This window comes from Pongo abelii, chromosome 13 (genome assembly GCF_028885655.2).
Source record: "Pongo abelii isolate AG06213 chromosome 13, NHGRI_mPonAbe1-v2.0_pri, whole genome shotgun sequence".
NCBI classification, from domain to species: Eukaryota; Metazoa; Chordata; class Mammalia; order Primates; family Hominidae; genus Pongo; species Pongo abelii.
This window is the reverse complement of record NC_071998.2, coordinates 29,360,348-29,388,157: the sequence shown is the minus strand read 5'-3', so window position 1 is coordinate 29,388,157 and position 27,810 is coordinate 29,360,348.

The window sequence follows — 27,810 nt, the reverse complement described above, 5'->3', positions numbered from 1 at the left end:
CTGAATTAGTTATGGTGAGTTAATTAATTGGAAAAAAAGGGGATTCAGTTATAGTCACAGCAGTAAGAACTGGACATAACCCACTGTGTGTCATCTATGCAGAGCCCACAGCTGTCAACCTTTATGGACTGTGATAGGTCATTCATATAAACATAAGTCATTTAATTTAGAATAAAGAAAATGTTATGAAGTGCCTTTATCCTGTAGTCAAGCCCATGGTATTTAAAATAGAAATCAAGCTTTAAAACAAAACAAAGTCCACCTGTGGAACTGTTTCTGTAAGTACACTAATATCTGAACCTACTGATAGTAGCAATTTGATAAAAGGCAAAGGGCCAAGAGTTTTTTATTGTGACTGAAATCATTGTTGTCTAATAGTTCAAAATCAATGAGAATATGCTCAGAGACCAAAAACTTCATTAGACAGCAACCCTCCAGATAGATCATGTGAGGAGATTGGTGACCAGAAAAAAATTAGACAAGTAATTGATGTGTAAGAAGACAGAGTAAGTGCTGTTGAGTTTTTTATTTTTATTTTTAATAAGGCCTTGGTAGCTCTATCTACTGAAAATGATATCTAATATCAGACTATAATCAAGTTATCAGGTACAGAGTGTGGCATGGAGCAGACAAAACAAGGCAGACTTCAGCTGGCCTCAGGAGTGCCTTATTAGTAACTGTCTTGAAGGCAGTGCACAGACTGGTTAGAGTACCGTGCTTTAGAGCTAAACAGACATGAGTTGAATATCAGGTCTCTTACTTACTGAGTTTAGTAATTTTAACTATTTACCTAAGTTTCTCTGAGCTTCAATTTATTAAATTCAAAATGATTTTAATAATATTTATCACATTTAATTGTTTTCATGATCAAATTAGAAACTGTAGGCCAACTACCAAGTAACGTCAACTGACTCAAAGTAGGTCTTTCATAATTCTTAGTTATTAGTGTTTTTACTTTCTGTCAGGAAAATCTTCATGAAATCTCGGGGAAGTGCTCTAGCATCACATGCTTAGTTATTTTCCTCAAAGTAAGAAGTCCATGGAAAAATCCTCCTCTCCTCCTACATCATCCAGAACGCTATACCTCTGTTATCCATTGGCTGGAATCTCATTTGAAGCTAGAGAAATAAAGCTAACATGCTGGGATAGTCATTCTAAGGCACACACACATCACTGCTAAAGCTCCTTTCATAGGAGCAAGTGTGGTCAGTGAATCTGGAATCTCAAATAACATGATAGACTGGATTAAGAAAATGTGGCATATATACACCATGGAATACTATGCAGCCATAAAAAATGATGAGTTCATGTCCTTTGTAGGGACATGGATGAAATTGGAAATCACCATTCTCAGTAAACTATCGCAAGGACAAAAAACCAAACACCGCATGTTCTCACTCATAGATGCGAATTGAACAATGAGAACACATGGACACAGGAAGGGGAACATCACACTCTGGGGACTGTTGTGGGGTGGGGGGAGGGGGGAGGGATAGCATTAGGAGATATACCTAATGCTAAATGACGAGTTAATGCGTGCAGCACACCAGCATGGCATATGTATACATATGTAACTAACCTGCACATTGTGCACATGTACCCTAAAACTTAAAGTATAATAAAAAAAAAATGCTAGCTGAGATTTGAACAATTAATACCTTTAAGAACTTAAAGGGCTAAACTAATTGAGAAAGTGAAAGAAACCAATAAGTTGTAGTCTGGTAAGAACAGTATCCAACTAATTTTGATACCAACATGATATGAACCAACAAAAAGGATCAGACAAAATAGAAAGATTGATCCATATGATCTGGGGAAACACTCTTTTTTCAAGCATCCAATGCTATCGAAGGGAGAAGATATAGGATTTGGAGAGGCTGATGTCCCCAGGTCTCCATTGTGATTAAACAATAATTTCTTATGAAATGTCACCTTTATTATCCCACAATTATTATACCATCAAAGTAGCTTTCTCATGAACAATGTAGTTTGGTACATAGCTTGGTAGCAGGATAATATAGTTTGTTCTTGACTGCATATAGTAATTCTAATCACTAGAAAGAATTCTAATTGATACTTTAGTGTTTCTGTTTTATATACCAGTCTGAGCTTAATGAGTATGAGTTAATCACCGAATGCATTGAGAACATATGTCAGTTTCTGGAAAGCTAAGAGACATAATTCCAGAATGTGGTGACTCAACTGAGAAAGGCTGTGCCTAGATTATCTTTAGCATCTTCCAAACTGAGCAAAGACACCACAGGTGTCCGCTTCTCACTGTCCCTTTGAAACAGCCTTTGCCACTGCTGCCTCTACTGCTACTGCCACGATTGATACCTGGAGAATATGCAAATCCCATTCAATTCGGTCTTTTAATACCTCCCAAAAATGATATATAGAGATGTCTTATGGGAACGCTTGGTTCCCCTGAAATTGATCAAACTCAAAATATTAAGGTATAGGTCCCAAGCACCTCTTACTTCCCATAATAACTTATTATGACTACTTAAATGTATAAGTTAATTGTTTCTTTATGTTTATTCTCCACTGAGTAAAATAATATATCCTTTTATTTCCTTCTAACTACTTCTTTTGAATTTTAACAGGTGTGCTGCCAGTTCTAATATTCGGTGAGCTTTTGTGAGTGACACATAATCAGTGTTAGTGATTTAGAATTGTTTTCTGTCGCTAGACATGGTTTTATAAATAATACTTTATAACATACTTTATTTCCTACTAGCTCCCAATAGCAGAAAATGACATAATTTTTCCTGGATCTATACTTGTATATACTTATTAAAAAGAATGTGGAATGTTATACCAGCATTATAAAGAAAATTACACAGATGTACTAAAATTTCATCTTAGTCTCTCAGTAGGTTGCATTTATGTAAAGGTTACCTTGCCCTTCGGGGATTCAAAAATAACTAGCCTTTGAAATCTGTGCTTGCTTCTCCTAACTTCACAATAAACTGAACCTTCCAAAGAGTTTGGGATTATACCATACATTAACTTGATATATTCTCTATTTAACTTTTATTATTCAACCTGTGTCAGCCACTATTGACAATAATTCTGTATGAGGATATTTCTTTTTCTTTCTTTCTTTCTTTTTTTTTTTACTCCTTACATAGCTTGTGGTTAATCAACCCCAGCAAAGTATTTAAATAAAAGGAGACCAAGATGTAGACACATGTACTGTAAACAGAGGGCTGCACAATAGTGGAAATGCAGATGTGAAATGCTTAAGCACAAGACAAGACAGAATGAATAGTATCCTGGATTATTCATAAAGCACATAATGATCCCTGCAAAATTTCACTGTAGAATGACAGTAACTTGTAATTCTCAAACATAAAGATAGACTGGTTTCTATGAGATGGCAAATAAACTTTACATAAATTTAGTTCAGGTGATGCTTTGCAAAAAAATATAATATATAATCCATTCAACTCAGAATTATGCTTCTCTAGTTGCTACAGACATTTTATGAGAGAGCATAGACTATCCCAGAATAATCGTTTTGACATTAAATTTACATTAACAAAACTTAAATCCATACCCTATACATTGCCTACTCATCTCATTTCTCTAAGGATCGGTCAATGCATCTTCACAAGGTAGACATTCTTTTAAGGAGCATTTATTGAGCACTTAATATAGTCCAGTGAATCCAGTGAACCTAATGCAAATCTGAAACATGCTATTATTCACACATTAAGTCTAATAATCACTTAACTATCTCATAGACTCAGAAATTAGATTCCTCTAACAGGTAGTCTATAATTATTCTCTAAAATATTATGCTGTTTGACTTTAATTTTCATATTCAATCATGTTTGAACAAATTAAAGAAAAGCAAAAGCAATTGTCCTCTTTCTCACAGTGCAGTAGAAAGACTTGACTTCACAAGTCTTAGTACTCTTAGTCTAATGCTATCTCCTTCTTACATCATTCCTCACTTGAAAAAAATAAATAAATAAAAGGTATTCTTAAAGCAAATACATGTATGTGTGTTTCTGTGTTTCTACACAGTAGTTACAGGTAAAGGATCTACCAGAATGTACCTTCTGTTGGCAGTTTCATTGATTCAATGCCTCCCAACTTCCATGTCTTGGCATATATAGAAATGGTGGGGGGCGGTAAAGAGATAAGGCTGTTTATGGTCAGAGATAACCAGGTTTGGGGCTGAAGCTATGGTAAGCTCTACCCAGATACTCTGAGAGCTGAAGTAGTTTACATCTTGGCATAAGTGTGTCCCATTTCAAGAGCACGGCAACACAGAAACCTATATTGGATGTAGTAAAATTTATGGTGCTCACCTTTTTCCACTTGAATGCGTATGTTTTCAGTCAAAGCAAACCACACATACACTTTGCAGCAAATTTAAAGACCAGAAAATAGAGTTGTTATAGTAAAAAGCATACTCTCAGAAAATGAAAAACCATTAAAAAGAAGCAGTAACATAGCTTCCAAACATTCTATTAGCAATAGTAGTAGCAGAAGTAGTAACCATAGTACATAATGACAAGCATGTCTCAACAATGTTGCTCCCACTTCAAATTATTATCTGATTAAATCCTCACAACAGTTCTAAAATATAGATACTAATTTATAGAGGGAAAAACTGAGGTTAATAGAAGTTAGCTAAATTGTTATAAATAGCTCATCTAGTATGTGGCAGAACCTGAAACTTAGATTGCCCTGCCCTAACCATTATGCTGCCTCCTAACAATAAATAAATACATAGGTCCAACCAACCTAGATTATATGGTACAACTTAAATCAGTTAAAAAACATTTTTAAGTTACCTTTTAATTTTCTTCCATTCTGCCTCAATTCCTGGAGAATAGAAAGTAGTTAAGAAATTGTAAAAGCCTGGAAACATTGGACAGATGTTGTGGAAAAAAAAAAGTCAAAGCTGTAAACTAATCACTGGGTTGGGAATGGGGGGAGGAGAAAACTGAGGATGTGAAAAATTAAAAAAAAATAAAAATACAAGATTGGGTTGTACTGCAGAATGTGAAACAAACAGAAAAAGGAAATCTAAAGGAAAAACCAAAGGGAGAGTGCAGAAGGGCTGAACGGCCCCTGATTCAACCCTCAGAAGGCAGAGACCAGTTTTGTGTTATTCTACAGAGTTTGGTCGGTATGAAAAACTAAAGAACATTACTAGGATGAGCCTTACCCAGTGGAAGAGTAGAGTGGTTGAAGGTTGAAATGAATTTACTGGCAGGGGAAAACAAAAACAAAAACAACAAACACTAGAGAGGTAGCTGTACTAAAGGTCTGATGAAGTGAAGGTTGAAATGAATTTACTGGCAGGGGAAAAAAGAAAAACAACAAACACTAGAGAGGTAGCTGTACTAAAGGTCTGATGAAGTGACTCAATGAACAGGCAAATAAGAGGAATATTACTATATTAAGAAATGAAAAAAAGAAAATTGGAGACCCTCACAGTTGCACTGGAATACTAGTGTTGCGCCTCTCAAAACAAAACAAAAACTGTTCCAAATTGACATGCCTGAAGTTTCCTCAAAGACTCTAGCCCATGGGCTCTTTTCTCTTTCCTAATCTAAGAAAGTAGATTGAATTGCTTGTGAACCTTTCTCTTTCGTAATCTAAGAAAGTAGATTGAATTGCTTGTGAACCTATCATTCAGAGAGCTCAGCCACAGTATTTACAGATTAGTGCCCAAATCTCCAAATTCGCAAATGTAGTGCTGGTTCTATGGCACCAGGATTTAACTGCGCTCTCTTTTCATCCTCCAGTGCTTATGGATGGTCCCCAAAGCTAAGTGAAATCCCCACATCAGATGAGGTCGCCTTTTCCTTTGAGATTCAAATAAAGTCCTCACTTCCCTAGCCAAAGTCCTGTGGGAAGATCAATGCCTTCACCACTAAATTTGCAAATTCTTTGTGCTTCTGACTTCTCTGAGGTCCTGTTTCCCGCTGACATTTCTATTTCGTTGACATTTCCTCTTCCCTGGCTGTTTTCTTCTTTCTACTTATGTCTACTAAATGAGCCCCTTCTCTACATTCTCAACAAACAAAGGAACTAGTGCATACATATGTTTTATAAATAGGACTTATATTTTCATTATCCACAGTGATCACTGTCAGTGTATTCTCTGAACACTAATCATTTGGGGAAAGCAAGTAATAGCCCTTTGTTTGGCTTACCAGCCAATTTTAAAGGTACTACTAATATGTAATATATTTGAAAATTATGGCCGGGCATGGTGGCTTACACCTGCAATCCCAGCACTTTGGGAGGCTGAGGCGGGCGGATCACGAGGTCAGGAGATCGAGACCATCCTGGCTAACACAGTGAAACCCCGTCTCCACTAAAAATACAAAAAAATTAGCTGGGCATGGTGGTGGGCACCTGTAGTCCCAACTACTCGGGAGGCTAAGAATGGCATGAACCCGGAGGCGGAGCTTGCAGTGAGCGGAGACCGTGCCACTGCACTCCAGCCTGGGCAACAGAGCAAGACTCAGTCTCAAAAAAAAAAAAAAGAAAGAAAATTATGGGTTAGTACAGAAGAGGACCTACTCTGACATGTTCTTAACAGCTTGACCACAGTGTCCTGATGAGTCACCTGTGGACATAACTTATCCACACAGAATATACTGTTATAGCACTTTTTGAGCAGGGGAAGGCGGAGTTTAATAGGCTTAGAAATTAATTTGGCCAGTCACATGATTAGTAAACAGTAGGACAAGACTAGCCATCGGATTGTCTCCCTCTGAGTCCCCGTGAGATAGTTCTGAGAACCTCTCATTCTACACTGCTCCCCAATGCAAGAACAGAAGCCAGTAAATGTGTCCTGTGGAAGTCAGCCACCATGTCCATCAGAGCTCTCTAAGGGCTTGATCTAACTCATCAGGTTTCACCCCACAGTCCCTGGGGAGGTCTCTATCTGGCAGACATAGTTGAGGCAGGTGAAAATTTCCATAATTGTATTAATGTACTATGTTTTAGTAAGACTTGTTATTTAAAAAAACAACAGCCTTTAGCATCATTTTATTTTTCTATTCTAACATTTGTAATGGGCCCCTCTGCCATTGTCTCTAAAGCAACTTCATGTATCACATGACTCTGATGAGCTTCCAATCTATATTTATGAAGTTATCCATTACTACAGAAACATCCATTTAATTCTTCCGCCTCTCCAACCTCTGACAATTCATCATCCCCTTAGCATATCCAGTTCTTTTACTGGTTTATTACCTTTGTGCACAATGTATTCTTTAACTTTATTTACTTGCATTAAAATCCAATATTCGAAGGCTACCTAATTCACGAACGCACACAAGTATGCAGCCCTCAATTTGATTTTTTAAATTTAAATTACCTTTGTCCTTTATTATCACAGAACTTTGTTTCTAAAATATCATATCTTCTCTTGCATGATAATAATTTCTGCATATGCCTTTTTTCTATTCTATAAGCACAAGGACATGTTTCATCTTTGTATATTACCCTTTTCTCACTTCTCTCTCCCTAATTTATTTAAGACATCGTGTTTAACAATAAGCTAATTTATTTAAGACATAGGGTTTAACAATAGTATACTGAATTATGTTAAGTCAATGTCTTTTCATAGACTATTAATTGTGATTTTTTCTTCATTTATAAAATAGCAACTACTAAGTTGGCACTTTCCAAAAGTTTAAAAATGTTACCAAAAGAAAAATGTTACCAAAAGAATGTTACTGCTTAATCCCACATTAAGTTCTTTGTTTATTTTTGGTGACAGTTTCAACAACTCCAACTTAAGGCTTTTGGTCCTCCTGAAACTCATAAAGGAACGCACCACTACAGGGATAGAAGCAGATCCCTGAATTTCCAATATATACAGGTTCATGCTATCTACTTGACAAAGGATTTTTGTTCCCAAATGACGAAGGGAGAATTCTTACAAAACCATACCTTGTTGCTGCTTAAGAAACTAATAGGAATATAGAATACACATGATGTCTGGTTTTTTTAGGCAGTGAGTTTGGTGTTTCCTTCTTGTCTAGTAAGATATGTTGCTGAAATCCCAGAAAAAAAAAAGGAAAAAAAGTAGTGCCTCAGGTAGATTAAAGGCATCCATGTATGGTGGAGGAAGGAAAGAAGAAAGACAGGAAGAGAATGGTTGATTCATGTTTAATTTAGTTACAAAATCCTTATTAAACAACCATAGTATATTAGTATTAAGGTCAAAAGCCTCATAGTGAGACACCAGATTTGAAGCCTGGCCCATCAGGGTTGGGATATATATTGAATTTAGGAGAAAGTGTGTTAGGTAAATGGATAGTAAGGATGTAGCTGAAGCTCCAGATAAAATTTACAAGGATTAATATATTATCTATAGTTTATAATTAACCTCAAAATTACTTAGATATCTTTAAGAAAATATTTAATACTTTAATTCAAAAATATTTATTAAGCACCCTGTGGAATATGCATTAGTCAGGCTTATTGTATACAAACAAACCCCAAATCTCAGTGCCTTAATAAAACAGAAGTTGATTTCTCACAAATGCTGTATTGCCCATGTGGACACCTCAAGTAAGACCGCTTCACATATAACTAGGATTTCTAGGCAGATGAAAGCTCCATAATTTTCTGACTGTACCACCTGGAGCTAGGGGCCTCTTCAGTCACCTTGGAAAAAAAAGACACTGCTAGAGAATCTTGCAATTAAATGCTTAGACTTGGATATGATTCACTCAGCCACTTCTGCTCAGATCTCACTAATTATAATAGGCCATAGCCCAACCCAACAATAAGGGGATGAAGTATATTCCACCAGTGTCCCTAGAGGGATAGGAAAATTAAATAAATGAGGACAATACACATCTCCATCACAGGATACAAAAATTTAATTAACCAGTACCATCCTGGTTCTATACTCAGTGTTTTCATGACTTATTTCCCTCTCAGATATGGCTTTATTGTTAGAAAGAAATGTGACAATGAGAAGAATTGATGCAAGGAAACCAACACAATATAAATAAGAGTCAAATACCAGAGCATCTTTATCTCCATACCTTCACAATGAACATTAGAGCTGAAATTCATCCAATATACACTCTACGGGATTGTTTTTTGCTGATCTTTATTCTGATCGGTTGGTTCTCTCTTTTCATTCACCAGGGCACATGACACACCCATTTGTTAAAGATTTTGAACATAACTCTTTGCTAAAGATTACAGGAATCCATAAAATATGGAGATGCCTGGAGTACTCTTTTAAAACAATCTGTGTATTATAAAACAACATTACAGCTATAATAAAAGGGTGTGTTAATACATCCTTTTATTGCTAAGTATATTTTTTACATTTATCTATTTTACATGTCAATGCTAAATAGTATAAATAACATGAGTGTTTTGCTAAATGAGTATGTATGTAATGACTTGTCTTCTTAGTTGCCTATCTTATTTACTTGATAAGCAGAAAAGAAACTTTCCAAAGTATGTTCACAAATTGCATCTTCAAGGATTACTTTTAAACAAATAAGCAGAGAAATTATGTCTAACATATTTGCTTAGGACAAGAGAAAAGCTTTGAACTAACAAATTATCTGTGCAAAAATGCATGGGTCATCCAAATCATTCCCCTAAAGCCCTTTTATGTACTAAGAAAGCAAGCAAAAGCAATTCATGTTTAATTAATGTATAGCATATCTAGCATATTCATTTTAGAAATCACACTTCAAATCCGACATTGAAGAGTTATATTTTTGTCCCTGGTGGGAAAAAATAAGTTAGGGTATTTATTTTCATTTTACCAGATATTTATAGTATATGATAGAAAATGAATTGGATTGATTATCAGGAGACCTCAATTTTACCTCAACTTTATTCCTAAATTGTAAATAAGCTGAATTTCTTCAAGTTACAGTTTGTTCATCTTGTGAAGAAAGGAAATGATTTTTAAGTTTTCTTCCAACTCCAGTCTCCCGTGTCTTAGAGATTTTACACTACCATAGAGGTTTATGGTTGCCTCATAGCTTTTGAGGAGGCAATCCTCTTCATGACAGCAATGCACAATAGTTACAAGTAAAATCACTAGAGATAGACTGCCTAGATTTGACTCATAGCTTTACCACTGTCAGTCATCTAGTCAATAAAACTGAGATAATAACAGCATCCAATTCATAAAATATTCAGCAAATTAGTTCACACTTGCAAATGCATCTAGAATATTATAATGTAGCAAGCACTCAATTATCATTAGTCATGATATCGTTAGGCATTTTTGTTTGTTTGTTTTTTGCTGTGTGAAAATGCTGGTATCCTAATGGTGATGGAATTTACTGAGCTACTATTCATAAAACATTTGAAATAGGATATTAAACTCTTTCCATATGGTGCGTAAGATAACTTGGTGAGTGATATTGTTTGGCTGTGTCCCTACCCAAATCTCATCCTGAAGGTGATTTCCCCCATGCTATTATCCTGATATTGAGTGAGTTCTCAGAAGAGCTGATGGTTTTATAAGGGACTTCCTTCTTCACTGGAAGCTCATTCTTCTTCCTGCTGCCATGTGAAGAAGGATGTATTTGCTTCCCCTTCCTCCATGGTTGTAAGTTTCCCTTGCATAGCACCTGTAGCCCCTTAGTTTAGGCCAATTTCTCCCATTTGGAATAGGTGTCTTTACCCAATGCCTGCACCCCCATTGTATCTAGGAAGTAACTAACTTGCTTTTGAATTTACAGGCTCATAAGCAGAAGGGACTTGCCTTGTCTCAGATAAGACTTTCGAGTTGGACTTTTGAGTTAACACTGGAATGAGTTGGGATTTGGGGGTACTGTTGGAAGAACGTGATTGTGTTTTAAAATGTGAGGACCTGCGATTTGGGAGGGGCCGGGGGTAGAATGATACGGTTAGACTTTGTATCCTCACCCAAATCTCATCTTGAATTGTAGTTCCCATAATCCCCGCATGTTATGGGAGGGACCAGGTGGAGATAATTGAATCATGGGGGCAGTTTCCTCCATCCTGTTCTCGTGATAGTGAGTTAGTTCTCATGAGATCTGATTGTTTTATAAGGGGCTCCCCCCTTCACTGGGCAAACATTCTTCTTCTCCCTGCTGCCATGTGAAGAAGGATGTGTTTGTCTTCTCTTCCTCCATGATTGTAAGTTTCCTGAGGCCTCCCCAGACATGCTGAACTGTGAGTCAATTAAACTTCTTTCCTTTGTAAATTACTCAGTCCCAGGTATGTCTTTATTAGCAACGTGAGAACAGACTAATACAGTGAGCCAAAATGTACCAATAATTAGGGGGCTGTACATCACAGGTTTAACAAGAAAATAGTAACCACAATGCCAAGTGACAGTAGCCAAAGCTATGAGAAGCAGGTAAATTATTTAATATTGGCTGTAAATATAGGTGTCAAATTAGGCAACATTGCATTGGTTTCTAACAGTTGGTGGATGAGATATCCTGGCTGACCTTCATGCTGAAGACAACCTAAGATATTAGATAAAATACTAAAACAAAAAATGAAACATGTTTCCTAAATACATTAATGATCTACCAAGAAATTTTAAAGTATTTGTTCTAAAGCAAGTGGGTTAAAGTTAAAAAAAAATAGCATATTTACATAGTCTCAAAGTGTGTTATCCTATAAAAAAGAAAAAATACAGGATTTTAAAGGCATCATATTAATTACAAAGAAAAAGATAATAAGTATACAATAGAAAAATCAGTAGTAATCAACTTAACCAAATGATTAAAATTAATCTCCCTAGTAATAAGAAAAGTAGACATCATGAGCCTTCTTGTATGATGCAAGGAGAATATTACCTTTGAAATATTTATACCAAAACACATAACTGAATCTAACCACAAGGAAACATCAGACACATCCAAACTGAGAGGTAATTTACAGAATAACTGGCTTGCACTCTTCAAAAATGTCATTATCATGCATGATAAAGAGAGATTGAGATTAAAGGACACTAAAGAGACATGTGATCCTATGCTTTCTATTTACTATAATGAATGTTATAGGGACAAGGAGGAAAATTTGAAAAAATGTCTATGCGGTTTTAAAATACATACAAGAATCTTTGATGCTTCTCCCTTCAGAAGATAAGCCTAATTCCCCTATCCATTAGTGTGATTTGTACTTTGTGACTCACTTCTAACTAATAGATAGTGGTAGAAATAGAGATGTCACTTCCCAGACTAGATAATTAAATAGCTTCACCCTTGCTCTCTCTCCTAGATTGTGCACACTGAGGAAGATAGACAACAAATAACTCTGCGGATAGATCAACATAGTGAGGAACTGAGTTCTCCAAACAGCAGCTACATGAGTGAGCCATTCTGGAAATGAATCATAAGCCCAGGCAAGCCTTTATATGACAACTGTTTAAAGATAACCATACATAAAGACTTGATCCAAAACCATTCAACTAAATCACTCCAAATTCTTGACCTATCAAAAAAATGTGAGATAACTGTTTTGCTTTGTTCGAGTTGTTTTTTATTTCTTTAATTTTGGTAATATATACATAACAAAATTCACCATTTTAGCCATTTTTAAGTGTATAACTTAATTGGCATCTAGTACCCTGATATTTTTTTACTGCCATCACCACCACCCATCAACAAAACTCTTTTCTTTTTAATTTGAAAAGTATTACTGTTGATTTTACATCAAATGATTCATAAAATTTACCAGTGCAGTCATCTACTCTGGGCTTTTTTATTTTTTTCCTTGAGAAGGTTTTGATTACACATTTAATATCTTTACTAATTACAGGTTTATTCAGATTTTCTATTTCTTCATGATTTATTCTTAGTAGATTGTGTGTTTCTACAAATTTGTCCATTTCATTAAGATTATCCAATTTGTTGGCATACAATTGCTGGTAGTACTTTCTTATAATCCTTTTCATTGATGTAAAATAAGTAGTAATATTCCCTCTTTTATTTCTAATTTTAGTTATTTGAATCTTCTTTTCTTCCCTTAGTTCGTTTAGCTAACGGTTGTCAATATTCTTGCTCTTTTCAAAGAAACAATTCTTGGTTTTGTTGAATTTCTCTATTGTTTTTCTACTATCTATTTTGTTTATTTCTGTTGTAATATTTATTATTTTCTTACTTCTAGATTTGGGTTTTGCTCATTCTTCCTTTTCTAGTTCCTTAAGATGTAAATTTAGATTGTTGATTTGAGATTTTTCTTCCTTCTTATAAATATTTATAGCTACAAACTTCCCCTTAACACTGCTTTTACTGCCTCCCACAAGTTGTTATCTAATGCATTTTTATTTTCATTACTCTTGAAATATTTTTTCCAATTTCCTCTGTGACTCCTTCTTTTTCCCATTGGTGGTTTGAGTGTATTGTTTAATTTACATATATTTTTGTGATTTCCTGTTTTCTTTTTGCCATTGATTTCTACTTTCATTTCATTGTGATCAGAAAATATAATTTGTATGATTTTAATCATTCTAAATTTATTAAGTTTTGTTTATTACCTAATATATGGTCTATCCTAGAGAAAATTCCATGTGCACTTGAGAAAAATGTGTATTCTCCTATTGTTGGGCAGTGTTCTATATATGCCTGTTAAGTCACATTGGTGTATACTGTTGTTCAAGTCCTGTGTTTCTCTGATCTGGCTGGTTGTTCTATCCATTATTGAAAGTGGAAAATTCAAGTCTCCTACTATTATTGTAGAGGTTTCTATTTCTCTTTTTAATTCTGTCAGTGTTTGCTTCAACTGTTTAGTAGCTCTGATGTTTGGTGCATATATCTTTATAATTATTATATCTTCTTAGTGATCTGACTCTTTTATCATTATATAATGTCCTTCTTTTAACCTTTAACAATTTTTTACTTAAAATATATTTTGTCTGATATTAATATAGCCATGTTTGTTCTATTTCAACTACTATATGCATGGAATAGCTTTCATTTTCAATCTATGCATGTCCTTAGAACTACAGTGTGTCTCTTACAGAAAGCATATAGTTGGATTTTATTTTTTAATACAATCCACTAATATATGTCTTTTGATGGGGGGGAGGTTGTCCACAAGTGTTTGTTTTGTTTTGTTTTGAACCACTATATTTTGGAGTAATCACAGCAATAGAAAACTAACACAATACCTGTAGATTAGTTAACAGTATCATATCAATGTTAATTTCCTGATTTTTATAATTATACTATGGTTATGAAAAACACATTCTTAGTTTAAGGGAAGTCATATGAATGTATCTTCAGGGTTAAGAGATATAATGCCTCAAGTTTTCCCTAAATGTTTCATAAAGACAGCAAGATGACAATGCAATGTGGTAAAATGTTAACTGCTGGCAAAAGAGGATGAAGGTAAATTAAATTCTTTGTTACTATTATTGCAACTTTGCTTTAGGTCTAAAATTATGCTACAATTTTAAATATTAAATAAAACTTAATTTGGAGAGTACAAATTAAGGACATATTAGAATCCACAGTGGAAATATAGCACTGACACTAACTTTTAGCTTCTCTGGGTTTCCAGAAGAAAAGAAGACTGAAAAATGAATAGAGGTAATATACAGATAGACACTGACTGAATATTTTACAGAATTGAGGAAAGATATTAATATGAAGATTAAGTAACCTAAAATTCAAAAAATTTAAATTAAAGGAAATTAATGCCTGGACATATAGTACAAATGCATGACACTAAAGCCAATGAAAAAATATTAAATATTGCAGGAGGAAAGATTATCTTCTTCAAAGACAGCAAAAGCTTAACAGCTGACTTCTATACTTTTTTTTTTCCTTTTTTATCTTTTTTTTTGTTTTTTTTTGAGACAAAGTCTCACTCTGCCACTCAGGCTGGAGTGCAATGACACAATCACAGCTAAATGCAGCCTTGAACTCCTGCGATCAAGTCATCTTCCCAACTCAGCCTGTCGAGTAACTAGGACTATAGGTGCATGCAACCACACCCAGCAATTTTTTTTGTATTTTTTGTAGATACAAAGTTTTACCATGTTGCCCAGGCTGATCTCAAACTCCTGGGCTCAAGCAATCCAACTGCCCCAGCCTCCCAAACCGCTGGGATTACAGGCATGAGCTACCATGCTTAGCCAATGGTTGACTTCTGAATTGCAAAGATGACGACCAGAGGCCAGTGTCGTAGTAGGCTGAATGTAACAAAATAAAATAACTGGTAACTTACAATCATATACTTAAAAAAATGGCTTTCAATGAGGAGAATAAAATAAAGACATTCATAGACAAACAAAAATTGAGCTTTTGCTACCAATAGATAATTACAAAGGGACATTTTAAATGTTCTGCAGGAGGAAGTAAATAATCCTGGAAGAAAAATGTCAGATATAAAAAGGAATAATGAGCAACGTCAGTGACCAATATGCTTATTTATGTATATTAAACAAAAATGAAGTTGTCATCTGGATTAAAAACTGTAATGGAATTAAAATATATAAAAATTGCATATAAAATAATTGTAGTTAAGTTATTTTGAGCACCTATATTATTGTGAAAGTGAATAAAGATTAAAACTGACACTTTGATGAGTTTATGCATCATAACTTTTCTAGTGTTTATATTAGAAATTAAAATATGGTTATTAATTGAACAGAAATATGAATGAGAATAATTAATTCAAAATATCTAAGAAATACACAAAGATAAAAGGGATTAGATAAATAAAAAACAAAAATAACAGTGAAGACATAATAAAAATATGGTAGCATTTGTAATAAATGTAAATAGACTAATTACCTCGCTAAAATACAAAATTCAAAGCTGTGGCTGACTGGCAGAGAAGCAGTATGGTTCCATTAATGTACATTTCAAAAATTTATAATTCTATATCTCACAGTAAATATATACTGGTAAAAGTGTAGCTTAAAATCATAATAAAAAGCAAAATAATGATAATAAAATTCAAAAGAAAGGTTATCTCTGAGAAGTCAGAGAAAGGGATTGGATTAAGGAAGAGCATACTTGTTAATTCAGGATATGTTAATTTTTTTTCCTGACACTAGATTCTAAGTATAATGGTTATGCATTGTATACTTTCACCTACCCATCATATATTTTAAAATGTTTGTTTCACTCCATAGTCAATAAAACCAATAAAAAAGAGGTAGCATCAAAAATAAAAGATTTTAGATGAATATGGAATATATTGTATCTCTGTTCTGATGCTACGTTTTCTGTCATCTTGAGAAGGAGAGCTGTCTTTGATTGAGGAACCAGACTGAATGAATACAGCATTGCAAAAACTAAACCTGGGGCAAATCTAGATGACCATTAACTTCTGCCAGGTAGTTAACTGTTGTAGACTGCAAAAATGTCCCGATTTCTCACCACTGCCTTTATAGTGTGACCTTGCAACTACCTCTATCCAGAGGTGGAGTCTATTTGTCTATGTGTTGTTTCTGGGATGGGCTTGTAACCTGCTTTGACCAATAAGATGCAGAAAAAAAAATATGCTGGGTCAGTTCTAAGCATTGGTCTCAAGAAGTTGTAAATACTATTCTTTGTCTTCAAATCCTGCTATCCATTCTGTGAATTTGTCTAAGCTACTCCACTGTATGATAAGAGATATATGACCCAGTCACTCCTGTTGTATCTGTCAGAAAGTTGAAAATAGGTGAATGAGGCCATGCTGGAGTAGCCAGCCTTGGCCTGTCCTACAGCTGATTTCATGTGTGTAAGTGAGCTCAGGTACAATATTGAATCTAGGATCATCAAAATTGCCTGCCCATTGACCCGCCCATTGACAATAAATGATTGTTGTATTAAGCATGTAAGTTTGGGGGTTAATCAAAGCAGATATTAGTCAGAAATAAATGGATTCTACAACTTTATAAGCACTATTTCTTTCCTTCCTATTGCTCTTTTGTTGTGAAAGCACTCATAGAAATGTTAACCTGGATGTAATTTTGTAAACATATGAAACATGAAGTGGCTATGAATATTTCTATTGCATTTAAAATGTCCCCATTTTGAAAAATTTGAGACCTGGAAATCTTCAAAAATGATAGATTTAAAATTACATTTTTAAAAAGCCAAATGGGATAGAGTTTCTTAAGGATAAAACAGAAAAACTCAAGAGACATGCACAGGTTAGGAAACTGAGATGTGCTGATTTTCCTTCTTTCAATTTGTAGTGCTGTGAAAACCTTGTACTATGGAGCCAGAGTATTCATGAGAACAAGAGAACAGGGGTGGCAGGAGGTACTTTTAACAGAGTCATCAAGGTACTCATGAGGATGGCATATTTTCCATGAACAAGCAGCATAACTTAGTACTTTGCTCAAACGCCACACACAGCATAATGGAAATGGCACTTTCAGAATACTGATTCTCCCACAGGGAACTCAACAGTGAACTAGGAAAAGATCACAGGCTCTGACAGCTGATTGGTGAATTAATTAGATGTTGAACTTCTTTAATGCTATGGTAAATTACATGTGGAGCGTGCACTCAGAGTCATAAAAAGATTCCAAGGATGCTAGGTGTCACACAACAGTAGGGCAAAATGTAATCAGAATCCAGAGCGGGGCCCAATGCAGATCGGTTTACCAGAGGCCTGCTGAGATTAATCTTACTTGTATCCTTTTCTGAGGGGAAAATGTGGAGTGAGTGGCACAATTATTTAGCTACAAGCAAAAGGAATTGATGCTTTTTTATTATTCTGTCTAAATTGTTCTTGACACAGACTTAGAATGTTAATATTTATCAACATTTTACCCACATTTAAAGTCACACCTCCTCATGTAATCTATCAAGTGATAGGAGATTTTGAAGAAAAAAATAGAGAGAGGGCCATTTTTTATCCTGCTGTGACCACATTACTGTCATTGCTGCCTATATGCTCTCAGAAAATACTTATTGTTGGTCTTTGTTGCTCAATACATGTTGGCATGTAATATATTGTTCTTATCTATTGTGTGATCTTGGTCAACTTAATTAATCTCTTTAGCCCTCAGTTTCTTCATTTGCAGAATGGGGACAATGACAGTATTCATTTTGTAGGGCTATAATGTTAATTAATTACGTAAATATTGCAAAGTACTTAAAATAGTGCCCGGCACATGGCAAGTGTTATAAAAGTTGCTGGATGAATATTGAAACAAAAACAATGTTCACATATTTCCAAAGAGATTCATCACCATTTAAACTTCTGATCATTCAGCAAAAAAGACTTTGATTTCCAACATTGTGAATAAACAAAAATGAGCCTTTCCTTGGGAAAATGCAGCTTTCATAGAGGTAAAGCTTCTTTTCTGCCAACAAATAGATGCTGCTGCTAACATATTGAGGTGCAGTTGTATTTTTTTTTTTTTTTGGTGGGGGGGAACGAAGTCTCGCTCTGTTGCCCAGGCTGGAGTGCAGTGGTGTCATCTCGGCTCTCTGCAACCTCTGCTGCCTGGGTTCAAGCAATTCTCCTGTCTGAGGCTCCTGAGTAGCTGGGACTATAGGTGCCGGCCACCACGCCTGGCTAATTTCTGTATTTCTAGTAGAGATGGGGTATCACCATATTGGTCATGCTGGGCTCGAACTCCTGACCTCAGATGATCCACCTGCCTTGGTCTCCAAAAGTGCTGGGATTACAGGCGTGAGCCACCGCATCCGTCCTGCAGTTGTATTCTGATTAGATATCCTGCATGCCTTGTGAGAATGGCATGCAACAAATGCAAACACAATTCACTGCAATTCAACTCTTACCATGAGCAAAATACTGGGAAAGGCCCTAAAGAAAATGCAAACCAAAAACTGGAATAAGTTCCTCTGCTTCATATCTCCAAAGTATGTATTAATAATATTTTAATATCTTTCAACAAAATATAAGTGACTGAAAATATATATGGGTATATAAAGAACACATAAAACATTTAAAAAGGTTATTTTTAATTTTAGCTCCTTTCACTTCCCCTGTCTGCCGTATGCTGAAGAAGATTGGTGACTCATGACAAGTCTTGCACTGCTGAAAAAATGCATAAGGATTAGTATGGGGTTGAGTTGAGATAAACATAAAAAGTGGACCAATTTTCCTGGAAGAATCAACTTGAGATTATATCTGAATTATTATACCTAAAAAGGCTTGAGTTATTTAAGTCAGTTATTAAGACTGATGATACAATATTCATGAGGAACAAAAATGCTATCTACAGATAATATGAGATATTTGGTAAAGAGAAGTAAGAAATTAAATATTTATATTGAGAGAGGATATTATATCCTGCTTTATTTTTAACAGGATTTGGGATGGTATTATAAGTTGGTTTTGATGCAGGATAAAAATAAGTGAGGAAAAAAATTAAAACAGATAAAATAATGCTAGGGTTAAAATTAGTACCTACTAGAAATTAGGTAAGACTATGGCTAAGGGAATCTAGGATGATTGGACTTCTTCCTCAGCCCACAGTACTGCTTTTTTTGTTACTCCTAGGGGAGCTATCTGCAAGGAACAATGACAAACAGTCTTTGGGACCTAAATGCTAATATAGAGAGCTGTGATAAATGGGGCTGGAACCAGAGTCTAGGTTAGAAGCCTGAGAGACCTCTACTACTCACTCACAATTTAAGCCCACATAGTACATTTTAGGTTGATCAGATTGGATACCTTCAAGGGAAAAATAGTCAGAGAGAGTAGGGAGTAAGACCTTGGTCAGTTTAACATTTTGAGATAAGATAAAAAGGAGAAGAATGTATTAGAAAGAAGGATGACTGGGCTTCTCCATGTGGAAGGGCGTTTCAGTTTGAAAGGAAAAGAGAGAAACATATACAAATTTTCATCAAATGGCTATCGCACAGAAGCAAGGAATCTCTCCAATGAGATCATCATATCCTCTTCTTGGGGACTAGATTTTTTTGTCTCCCAGAATGCTCTTTCTGCATTAATTATACAGATATTCCAGATATTGACCTTGTTATAATTCAGGTCCCAGCTTAAAATATATCTACAGTGACAACACAATTCAAAGTAGCCAGCTCTTTAAGCTCTCACCTTGCTTTACTTTTAACTGAGCACTTATTATTGAATATTTTCTTTCACATATTTTTATTATTAACGGACTCCATACCAAAACTACCCATCTAGAACATAAGGTCTACAACAACAAGGACTTCATCTGTATTATTTATGTATGTGTTTACATATATATATATATATATATATATATATATATATGAGTTATAAGCGAACACAATAGGTACTCAATAAAGATTTAGCAAATAAATACATGCATGAAAATGTGTTTTAGTAGTCACTAAACTAAACACATGAAAATGTGTTTTAGTAGGCCAAAAAAAGGTGGTGGAAAAAGAGATGCTTCTTGAGAACTTAATATTGACAATAGCTGACATTTTTGAAGAGTGTTAATCTTCACAACAAAACCATAAAATAAACACTGAAGAGAAAAATGCAGTGGCAACCTGATCAAATCTACTCTAGATCTAAATAAAAGATATGGGTTCCATACCTAGACTGATCTCAGAGCAGCTATGTTTCACTACCATGTATGCCATTAGATTATGTTTACATGCCAAATATGTGCAACAGATTTAGTTCTGAAATTCCTTGTATTCCACACACACACATGCAAATAAATCTATTGAATGATCCAATAGAATCATAAATTAAAAATAAATGAGTTGCCATAAAAAACCTTGCTATTTGGAGTGGTGAGACTGAAGGAAAATACGTACCATGGTCTCCTTAATGGAGAAACTTCATAAAGGATGAAGAAAAACACACCATGAATTACACCATGAATAATATTACTAAATGCAAGCATGAACTTCCAGCATTTATAATACAAATCAGTGTAAGTTGATAGCACTGATTCAAGTTTTGATTTAGTGAAAGCACTTCTATGGAGAAAATATAAAGCTTTTAATAGCCTTGTTTAATCGATTGGTAAAATTTAAGCTATGTAGATGAATGAAAAGGATTCATATCATTCAGGCAATCATTCCTCAGTATTATTTCTGACACCTACATTGATGATCAATATTGGCTGGTAGAAGTTATGATGTATATATTTTATGATGAGTACCAGACCGTAGATATTTGGTGTTACTTCTTTTTTTTTTTGAGATGGAGTTTCATTCTTGTTGCCCAGGCTGGAGTGCAATGGCGCGATCTCGGCTCACTGCAACCTCCACCTCCGGGTTCAAGCGATTCTCCTGCCTCAGCCTCCTGAGTAGCTGGGATTACACATATGCACCACCACACCTGGCTACTTTTTGTATTTTTAGTAGAGACGGGGTTTCACCATCTTGGCCAGGCTGGTCTCGAACTCCTGACCTCGGGTGATCGACCCTTTTCGGCCGCCCAAAATGTTGGGATTACAGGTGTGAGTCACTGCGCCCGGCTTAGTGTTACTTTTTAAGAATGTATTCATGGGTTTGAAAGCATGCATAATTTTGGTAAATTCTCAGAAGCTGATATGCTTAATCAGAATATATACCTGAACATGCACTATTATACTTCTGCAGAGACATACAAATGGAAATGTATACAACCAATGTCAAGACTTTCCTTTGAAAATAACTCCGGTTTTATCCAGTACATGAAAAGAAGTCTGATTAATGGCCAACACTTTATCCAATCTAGAACCCTATATCAATAGAAAATAATAAGTAAAATACCCATAAAATATTTGACATTAATCTATGCTTTAAAATGGCTCTAAAATGTACTCCTAGCTAACTAAATAATTGTTAGGCTCTAGTTCAAGGTCAGTTAAATGGCAAAGCATATATTCTGTAATAGTTTATTTGAAATCACTCTTTGCTACCATCCTTGGTTGTACTATGAGCCTCAATGACATCCTGTGGTGAGCAGTACTTTTATCCTTTTTTTCACAGACTAGTAAACTAAGTCTCAGAGACCTCATATAAATTGCAAAAGAGACATATCCAGAAAGTAGAGACCCAGGAATACTGGATCTGGATCTGGGATTGTAACCACTGAAATATTTTGGCTTACTTTTGTCAGTTTTTCTCAGCTAGATAAAACTAATACACGTTTAAGCACAGTAAATAGTTGGCTTCAGGTTCATATACTAGTAACAATGAAAATACAACAATTCTAGCATTTTTTAAAATGAATATTCTTTATATTAAAATCACTTTAAATTAAGAAAACATATAGCTTAAAAAGTATCACTTAGTATTAAATAAAATGTATATAAAGGCTATTTCTCCACATAAAAGATCATCAAAGACTTATAGAATAATAAAAAAGATGTGAAGTGTTTTTCTTCAAACACTGGTTGACAAATGCATGCTTTGTGAGAAGCACTTGGCTGGCCAAACAAACACAACAACTATTATCTCTAGAGTCAGTAGTCAATTCTTCAAGTAACAGCCCACTCTGTTTATATAGAAATTGTAATTTTCACAGTTTTTTCTCACTTTAACTAAACCCATGTAATATTATTTTTAAAACCTTTCTCATATTGGGTCACATTTCATCCAAATGTCTGATGGCCTCCCTTAGAACCACAGCTATAAAATCTAATCTCCTTTTCACCTGACATCATTTAAAACATTTACAGAGAGTCACCATCATCTCTTACACTTTTAAATCTCACTTTCTCCAAACAAGTCATACCTAATCGTCCCAAACCTTCAAATTCCCACTGGGCACGGTGGCTCACGCTTGTAATCCCAGCATTTTGGGATGCCGTGGCAAGTGCATCATTTTGAGGTCAGGAGTTCAAGAGCAGTCTGGCCAACATGATGAAACCCCATCTCCACTAAAAATTCAAAAATTAGCTGGGCATGGTATTGCATGCCTGTAGTCCCAGCTACTCAGGGGACTGAGGCATGAGAATTGCTTGAACCCAGGTGGCAGAGGTTGCAGTGAGCCGAGATTGTGCCACTGCACTCCAGCCTGGGAAACGGAGTGAGCCTCCATAAAAAAAAAAAAGAAAAAACCTTCAAATTCCCAAATTATGATGTCTGTTCTGGGCAGTTATCCTTGGGTTTATCAATGTTCTTCTTCAACTGTGGACTGAGCTAACAGTTTTGGGCATGTTCTTCTAAACACACTGGTGACCTATTTCACAGCTTATTCAATATGCCTGTGTTGTCATCTACAATCCAACGGCATGCTAGTCATCACACTGGTGACACCTTCTCAACGTGAACCTATGACTCTTTGGACAACATAAAACATCTCTGCTATTTTCACAATTTTTCTAGCTCTTAACTAATATCATGGATTTTTTTTTAATATTCTGGATGGCTTTAGAATTGAGAAAATAATCTTTAAAACTCCACCAAAGATTTTGAGGAAATAAAGACTTTTATTTTTCTTGGAGATTAGCAATAAAATAATAGGCAAATAATTCAGTACCCGAGGTGGAGTGGTAGTAGGGGAAGGTTAAAATCTCCTTTTCTTATTTTAAATGAAATCTTATCTGTAGGCAAAAGAAAAGGAACCAGTGCTGTGGGGCAAAGAGGATGAAAATGGAAGTGAAAATGAACTTAATAATTAGAACAAGAACCTAGAGGATATTGACCTATCATTTCACTCTCCCTATGTTACTTGCCTTAAACTTTGGTTAAAATAAAGTTCTCAGTGCAGAAAAATTTGCATATGGATTTGATTTTTTTTAAATCCCATAAAAGTGAAACAAAATATTAATTTTTAAATAACTTCTAATAATTTCTTAGATTAATAATGTGTGTTTCACTTTCAGCTGATAAAAAAAAAAAACCTCCTAACTATATGCTCTGAAAGTACATCTAAAAACAACTAGTATCCATTGGGTTCAAAATCAGAGATATATTGTAGAATGTCACATAAATTCAAGCAGGAAAAACAGGTTTTAATTTACCAGGATTACTTAAGCTGACTAAAGAAACTGTGAAAGAGTATTCTCAGATATATTCAAAAAAGCAATCACATTTCACTGTGTCTTGAAATCATTTCAAATTTATCATATTTTAAGTGCCATTAAATGTTCTTTTTGATTGGAAGAGGCTTATAAATGACAGGCAGTTTTGTGCTGTGCAAATTAGCAGTTTCCCCTAATTCTTTTCACAAGACTGTCAATTTTTAGTTATTATCTCATCCAAGTTCACATAATGGAGACAGTTGTAAATTATGAACCATATGCCTCATTGTGCAGTTCACAATGTAAATTTTATCAATGATGCCTTTAATTTTTTTAAAAATTGACCAATATTGTGTATTTTATACCTGTTTAATTTACCCTAGTTATCCCTGAAATATATTTATTTTTTATATTTTAATCTATATTTCCGCATATGAAGAATGCCAGTTTTCTTTGAACCTCAAGATCCAATCCTAGACTAATGTGTACGTGTATTTGTGTGTCTATGTGTGTATTCACCATTCCTACCTGGGTAATCACCTATGTACAGCTCCCTGCTTCCTGGCTATTATTGTTTGAGACAAGTGGACTTGGCTGAAAGCAAGCATATTCCCTTTTTAGAAAACTTATTTTTTTTCAGAAGAAAATTTGTATTAGTGCTTCATTTCTTAGCCTTCATGAGGACACAAGTGATGCAGTTCCATATACCTTTCTTTAGTTCAATTAAATAAGACATTTCTTAACAGTTATGAGCTAAACTTAATCTTCCTGGGCACCACTGGATTTCTTTGTTTTTTTCTCTGTAATTTCAGGTAGTAAAAAGAAAACACCGGTTGTAAATGTCACAATATGGTTTCCAAGAGTTGGAAGAAATATGAAAATACAAAAACAAAAATACCCATTGTGATGCTTGGTAAGTGGTCACTAGCAGAGAAGGCAAAGATAAAGAAACTAACAAGACATTCCAAGAAAAGGAAGTCACTCCCATTACACATACACAAGCCATCGTAAGGCCCTTAGTACTAGTGGGGGAAATAAAAAGAAAAGGAACTCAAGCTTTCATGTAAAATGTACAGTACCTCCTATATAAATTTAAATTTATATACCTATTATATCATGACTTTTATTGTATGTATTAATAAAGAAATATCTTCAGTCACCGCACTTTCAAATGTATATTAGAACATGCTAAAATGGTGTTTTAATGGATAAAAATGACATTAAGTAAACAGAAACAGTATACAGACTGTCAGAAACATATCATCACATATATAATAGCTTTACAGAGAAAAATTTATGAACCCAGCAGTGGATTGTCGACATGCCAATAACTTCCTGCAGTCACTTTGGGGCACACAAATTAGAGGAACTAATTAAATATTTGATTAAATTAATTAAATATATGATTAAATAAAATTATCCACTTCCTTGGTATAATAAAAATAAGTTTCAAAATAAAAAATCCTATTTCATTTCATCCTGAAAATACAATTGAAATAAATTTGGCACTTACCTCATGTGATTAAAAATCCACTGGACACTTTAGAAGTGCAGGCAGCTCATGATACAGCTTTCTGATGGCACTCATCAATTCCTACAAATAACAAGAGGGTGAAAGAGAATATTCAGAGCAATATATGTCTTTGTAAAATGATGGTGATTAGCCATGAAATTTTTATTATCACTCTACTGCCTTTTTAAAAATACCTGACTATATATTGCTGTTATAATAGCTTTTGTTAAATGTGCAATATAGCAATGAAAATTATGTCTGTCTGGGACTTCCAAGGTTCTAAAATAGACCCCAGATTATGACGTACTGCAAAACATCAAACCACACAATAGTATGTTATTTTACTGAGAAAGGCTGTTGGATTATAAAAACAAAATAATTTGTAAATGAAATGTTTTCTTATGTGCGTTACCACATCAAATCATTTTTCTAGTCATGATGCTAAGTTATAAGAAGTAGAGGGTTTAGCTTTTACCACTGGCTACTTTAACCAAATTTTAGCAATTATCCTTACTTTATATCTCATAGATTTCCCAGGGAAGAGCCATAAAATGTGGGAAATGATGGTTATCCATCTGATAAGTTAATATGCAATATGGTAGGTTTTAACTTATCAAATGAATGGCTATCATTTCCTACATTTTATGAATCTTCCTCAGGGAGACATAGAAAATAAAATAGATATGCTTGCTAAAATAACAAGATACTATATAGTATATACAGTAGAAAATTATATAGCAACTCAAACTTTTACAGTTTCAATTATCTGGGGAAGAAACTTTTCAAAAAAGCATTATTTTCTCCCATCTACTTGATAAAAGAGAAATAAAATGATAAGCAAGATAGATGAGTATTTTGTTGCTGCATATTGTCACTTTCCCATGTTTCCCATTCACAAATATGTAGGGTGATAACTGTATAGCATCCCTTTTCTACATGCCCGTTACTCCAAGCCTCACACATGTTAAATTCAGGCACAAATCTCAGTGAATCAGCACCATGGACGTCTCCTCGACTTTCCCCTCTGCACATCTCCGACCCTTCCTATAAATCTCTCACTCTTTAGGTGACAAAAAAAGTCAGTATAGAATAAAAAGGGATGGTAGAAAGATGGTGCTCCTCTAATGATAATAGCAAAGACATAAAATAAACGTAAATCCTCATCAATGGCAGATTGGATAAACAAAATGTGGTACATATCAACACAAAATGCTATGCAGCCATAAAAAAGAAAAAGATTATGACCTTTTTAGCAACATGGACAGAGCTGGAGGCCATTATCTTAAGCAAAAAAAAAAAAAAAAAAAAAATACAGGAACAGAAAACCAAATACCACATGTTCTCACTTATAAGTAGAAGCTAAACAACAAAAATACATGGATACAAAGAAGGAAACAACAGACACTGGGGTCTATTTGAGAGTGGAGGGTGGGAGGAGGGAGAGAATCAAAAAACTACGTATCACGTACTATGCCTATTCATCAGGTAATGAAATAACCTGTACAAGAAGCCCATGTGACATGCATTTCCCTATATAACAAACCTGAACGTGTACCCCAAATCTAAAATAAGAGTTAAAAAAAAGTGGTACTCAACTAAGAAGTATAACTTTGTCAAGGCACATATAGAGAATTGGAACATAAATACATGAGCATTATCTTATCACAGGAGAAGTCATATAAGTTCATGCTTTAAGTGTTGGATTTATAAATATTATATTATCATTTCAATTTTTCTAAAGGCTACTATCAGAAATTAAATATATATATTTCTTACTATGTGCTTTGTGTCTTTTGTTTGTTTGGAGGTATTATAACTCACTTTGAGGAAAAGATGCTTTATAGCCAAATAAATTCAGTATAGTGAATAACATGTCCTGTTAGGTTCTGGGAAGAAATCAGAAGCTACACTTCCATTAGTGGGAAACAGACTTAGAAAGAAAGTGGCAACCACTTTTAGCAAGAAAGGGAGCATTCATATATGCAAAATAGTAGGACACTAGGCAGAAAAACCCTAAAACACCAAGAATGGTTGCATTGCATTTTATGAATTTCTGCATATGTTGCAGAAACATTGTTTTCCTGAGAATGCTTCAACTTCTCCAATGCCTGGTTGTCTTCTAAATCTGTATAGTATTCACTTTTTTTGTGCCCTGTTTTATTTTATAATTTATAAATTCACAGCAAACAACTCTAACTCTATTGGAAGCTCACTGTAACAAGTGCTGTGATAGGCACTTTCATACGCATATCTCATTTAATCAACAAGATATGTACACTGTCACACTTTGCCACCATTGGCTTATATATTGGATATCTCAGCAAACAAATCTTAAATTATAAGTTGTATGTTCCATGAAATAAAGTGCTGTTTCCTACTCATTATAAGTTTTAAGTTCCATATATTTAATTTGATTAAAGTGCTTTCTGAATGTCTAAATTGTTTATTGAGGGTTTTAAAA